General features: G+C 39.5%; 1 pseudogene; it reads left to right on the top strand.

Moving 5' to 3' along the window:
* Positions 1-4,017: 4,017 nt before the first annotated feature.
* LOC110338618 lies at positions 4,018-4,325 on the top strand (annotated as a pseudogene).
* The last annotated feature ends 1,311 nt before the right edge of the window (positions 4,326-5,636 follow it).

The following is a 5,636-nucleotide window of genomic DNA, read 5'->3' as shown; positions in this document are numbered from 1 at the left end:
TCTCTCTCTCTCTCTCTCTCTCTCTCTCTCCTTCCCTCTCCCCCTCACTCTCTCCTCTCTTTCTTATACTGATGATGTATGATATATGTAGATTGATAAAATGAATTTTCCCCTGTTCTTTCCTTTTGCTGCAAAGTCTACAATTCATAATGTGTGACCCGCTGTCTGTGGTTACATGCTTATAACCCACCTGTTGTTCTCCTGTGTGTGTGTGTGTGTGTGTGTGTGTGTGTGTGTGTGTGTGTGTTGTTCTCCTGTGTGTTGTTCTTACTGTAAGGAATACCTATGTATAGTCACCCAATTCACAGCCCCACAACTTTCTACATGAATAGAGTACACTGAACAATAAGAAGATGGTATCACTGGGCAGTCGTGGCACATGCTTTTAATCCTAATATTAGAAAGGCAGAGGCAGGCAGATCTCTTAAGTTTAAGGCCAGCCTGGTCTACAGAGTGATTTCCAGGACAGCCAGGGCTACACAGAAAAACTCTGTATTGGAACACGGTGCCCCCGCCTCCAAAAAAATCCCTATGGTGATAACAATTAAGATGAATCTTCAATAAGCTGTCCTCCTTTGGTGGTATTACTAGTCTCAGCGGATAATTTTCACTGTGACCTATACTGAATGTTTGCATGTCCTTGTTTTGAGGGAAATGATACCCTGTGCTAAGTATGACCAGTCAGCACACAACAAGGCCTGGCATAGAGTGGGCACTTTCTAAATAACTCTAGTGAATAGTGAAATAAAAGCTGCAGAACAGAGCAAGATGCTCACTTTAAGTCCTGCTTCCCAAGATGTATGCAAATACAATAGTAAGTAGAATTATTTTTAAGTAGAACAGAGATTCAGAACATTGTATCATTTGAGCTACAATTTTGTTTTGTTTTGAACCTTCTCATTAAGGAAAGGAGAAAGGCTTAATTTTGTGCCAAATGCATGTGTTCTTAATTTTGATCAACCTTATTAAAGAATTCAAGCACAGAACTTCAGAAACAATGCTCTGTAAGAATTTTCTAATTATTTGTTACCTTATTTTGAAAGAGAGTTTCTATCTAACAATGGTACTGTTTTTCTCTGTGACATAATATATAAAGTTTTATAGTATCCAAATAAAATGATAGTATAAGATATTAAGTATATGATAATAAAAACAGTTCATGAAAATGCCAGCAATCACTGAAATAGCAAATAAACGTTAAGACTCACTCACTCTAGGTCAGCACTGATTAGTTTCTTCTTTATCTACAACGATAGATAGAGATGGTATCTTTGTAGTACTTTTTTTGCTTATTTGTTTATTTGTTTGCTATGTACACCAGGCTGGCCTTAAACTCACAGAGATCCACCTGCCACCTACTAGCTTTGTAGTGCCTTTTATACTCTGCTGCCTACAAACACAGTCCAGAGACTAGCATAGACAACACGTAGATTATAAGAACTGTACATTTATGGCCTCTGTCTGTGGGACTGAGGTCAGGAATCTGTTTTAACAAACCATGTAAGTAGTTCTTATCATGGCTAGCATTCAAGGGGCTTGTTTGGAGAAGCAGTATGAAATGAGCTATAAAATAATTTCTCTTTAGGCTCACAGTTCTCTTTGTGACAGCTCTTTGATACATTTACCTTGCAAATGTACACTCTCTGAGATTTGGCTGGTAAAACCATTAATGTATTTACCCATGTTACATTCTCAAAGTAACATTGGTCATGTTGCATTTTGGAAAGATCACTTAAACGTGATATTCAGACCAGATTCGGTTCTACAGTTCAGCTCTTTAAGGTAGAGAGCTTCAGAAGGGACTAAACACTTCAGTCTGGAAAGCAGAGGACTAAGTTGATGCAGGAAGAGCCTGAGGAAAAGTTTTGTTTGTCTGTGAGTGGTTGGATAAAACTAAAGCTTTTTGTTTACACTTACCTTTATTCTCTGAGAATGTCCCGCATGTATACAATGAAATGTGATCCCATGGTCCCCATTTCCCTGCGAGGTTCCACTAGACCTCCCAAATTCTCCCTCTGCTAACCTTATGTCATATGTGTCTCCCACTAAGTGCTGCCCGTGGCTGCATGGGTATGGGCTTAGTGGGAACCAACCAGTGGCTGCTCCCTGTAAATGGGCTTAGTGGGAACCAACCAGTGGCTGCTCCCTGTAAGAATGATTCTCCCTGAGATTCCTTTCTATTTTTCTTCATTAATCTACACACCAGCAGCATTCTCGCAAAATACTATATTTTCTTATTTATGGAGAAAAGTTATGACAAATTGAGAAAGGAAGATTAGTTATTACTTATGTTGGGCAATGCTCACAAACATCTCTCAATTTTCAGAAAGTTTTATCACCCTCTATCTCATAGAGACTAATTTCCAAATTACCTCTTATTTTTCCTTTCTCAGTTGAATGAAATTTTTTCCTGTATTTTGAGACAGGGCTTGTCTATCCGTGGCCTGACCTGTAACTTCATTTATAGACCAGGTTGGTCTCAGACTGAAAGATCTGTCTGCTTCTGCCTCCAAAGTGCTGGGATTAAAGGTGTGTGCACCACACCAGGTAAGAAGTACCTAATTTTCATCTCAAGTACCCATATTCCTTGCGATAGCAAAATTCCTTCACTTGACCTCCCTATCTCTATTAATTTTTTTCCTGAAGATTTACTCCATATTGACTCCATTTTTGCTAGCAATTCTTTTCTAAATTGTATAAAATTTAAGGAGCCTTTTGGTCTCATCAGTTGCTTAAAATATAATGTCATATAACTACTGAATGGATTAAAGTGAATAGTTACTAAAATAAACAATTATGTATCTGATGTTCCAAGCTCCTTTATGAAAAAAAAAAAATGTTGCTATACCTGTATATCATAGTTAAATACTCCACTGATGAAGGGAACTTTAAAAGCTCTTCATTGGCTTCTCTCTACACAGTATCATTTGTACATTGCTACATTGATTTCTCAAGACTGGGCAGAGAGCTCAGTAGACAATCCCTCAACTGAGACCCCCTTCAAAGGTGACTCTTAAGGCTGTGTCAAGTTGATAGGTAAAGTTAACTCAGTCACTATAACTGCATTTTCTATTGTAGAAATTGCAACTTAGAAAGCAAAAATATATTAGTATATACAAAATATCAAAAGAGGTGTTGTACCACAATTAAAAAAAAAAAAAAACTGGGTCAGCAGTATTTTGCAACTCTCTTTAAGAAAGACAAATAGAAGAAAACTGTTTCCTTCTACGTGCCTTCAGTCTATTCAAAGTCATACTCATTTAGCCCCTAAGGGGACCCCATTTTCTACATGTGAAGGAATGGCAGTTGGCAAGGCAGAATTGATAAAGGTTTCACCTCACTTGTCTCTAGAGTGGTCCCAGGTGTATTAGGAGCAAACTTTTAAAGCAACAAAAACTTAGAATCTATATAAAATTGCAAATAGTTGAGGATATTATTAAGTGATCCTCCAAACTATTCACTAAGAACTCACACAATTCTGCTGGCAGAATCAAAACCAGGTTGGGTGCAGGACATTATTTCTGCTCATCTTACAGCATTTGAATAGAAGTAAGTACCCCTTCTGTCAAAAACAAGGCTCCCTTCCTGCACTCCTTGTAGGGGATTGGCCTCTCTGCCCACCACAGGCTCTCCCAGTCAACTTTACTGCACACTCCCTCCTAATCTGAACTTTTCCTCATTCTTTTTTTCCCCCATTTTCATCCTGATTTGTTTTTGTGCTATGCTTTCTAAGGTAAAAAGTTTAAAAGCACACTCTTATATACTATGCAGAGCAGAAGCAGATCCCACGAAACAGGCACATTTCAGCATGTGATTAGGTGCCAGCAGTGATTTCTGTGCTCTCGCTGAGCGTATGACTCTGGACCTTGGTTCCTCAGGACACATCTTCATTTTAAACCATTAGAGCTTATTCCATTATACAGATGCACCAATATTTAACGTATTTCCTGTTCATGGGTACTATACTTTTTACGACGTTCTTCTATTAGAAACAGTTCAGACCTTTCACATCAGACCATGGCCCAGTTCATCTCTAACTTCTCAGCAAAGGTCCTAGCCCTGGTAAGTGCTGCCATGACTTACTGGAAGCCTCTATTGGCCACACTATGTCAAGGTTGAGCTAAGTTCCCCTTATAATCCCTACTGAGCTCCCCCCAGTGAGTCAGAGAGTAAAAAGAGGAAGTTCAAAGTGCTAAAACACGTAGCTTCAAACCCTCACAGTTAAAGAAGATGTGCTGAATGGTTTGGTGGCCACCAAGGTGTGGATGTGGTTTTATATTGGAGAGATTATAGACAAATGTAGTATCATTGGCTATAATGTTTAAAGACAAATTACCATTTGGTTTTATTTGAGTTCTTACTTGAATGTTCTTAAATTACATGTAATGAGACAGCTATCTGAATTAAATAAAACAAACTAAACAATACAACCCAAGACAAATCCCAGCCTTAGACAGGTCACTATTACCATGCTCTCTAAGGCTTTGGAAACATTTTAAAACAGGGGGTAAAGAAATATGTAGGAGCTAGACTATAGCAAAAGGGATATAGAGCCTCATTCCCTAAACTGGATGTATCCATTTTACTTAGTAACACATCAACTGTAGGTCCCTGAGCTGGGCCCCACAAGTAGCTCTATCAACAATGAGTCAAGGAGTGCAGAGTGTTCGCGGGTCCTGCCTTTCCCTCTCCACTACTGGCCATCAATAAATTCTAGGCAGTGGCTGTTTCCCCCCAGTTGGGCATACTCAGCTGTGATGGACAGCTCCAAACCCACAGTCACATAAATGGCTCTGGTTAATAAGGGTGAGATATTAAATAAATAGATATAAATGTGAGAAAGAGGTCTGTGAAGATGAGGGAAGGTGAATAGAGGTAGTAGAGAAGTGAAAAGGTCAGTAGGCAAGGAAGGTCAGTGTGCATATATGAAATTGTTAGAAATAAAAGTTATCTTTATAAGCTCATACTAATAAACATATGAATATTCTTTAGAAAGCTTAAAATATTAGGAAGCATATCTAGGAATCGAACATCTTGGGTCCGTCCAAGACTAAGAACATTTTAAATGTCAGTGAACTTGAGCAAATTCTCTTGCATGGGTCCATATCAACTTACTTACTTGTCTTACCAGTACCCCCATGAACTGTGGCCAGGCATCGTGGGGATGCTGTCTGTAAAAGGTCTCATTTTTACATCACCCTAGTTAGTTGCTCCCTCATTCAGTCGTCAACCATTTAATCTGCCGTCTGTCTGAGCCACTCCCCTGAAACTGCTCTTGCCCTCAATGACTAACACATCCTCTTTGTTCCTAAAGCTAGGAAGCTTTCCAAACCAGCTCTCATGTGATGTGGCTGAACACTCCCTCCTTAGCTAGTTGTTTCACAGGGATGGAGGGTACCACCACCCTCTACACTTTCCTCCTACAGTGTAGTCCTTCCTCCCCTGGTCAAGGGCTTTAGATATTCTTCCTAGTTCAAGTTCAGTATGGACCTTCCTGTTTTTGGTGTGCTACATCATTTCCCTGACCAACCTCATCTCCCTTAAAGGTCCTGATAACCACCCAGACACCCGTGGCTCCCAAAGTCAGCCTTTTATCTTGAACTTCAGATTCACTTCCCTCTAGACCTGCCCATGTG

Source organism: Mus pahari, chromosome 22 (assembly GCF_900095145.1).
Source record: "Mus pahari chromosome 22, PAHARI_EIJ_v1.1, whole genome shotgun sequence".
In the NCBI taxonomy this organism is placed as follows: domain Eukaryota; kingdom Metazoa; phylum Chordata; class Mammalia; order Rodentia; family Muridae; genus Mus; species Mus pahari.
Note: the sequence above shows the minus strand (reverse complement) of the source record. Positions and strands in the feature narration are given on the sequence as shown.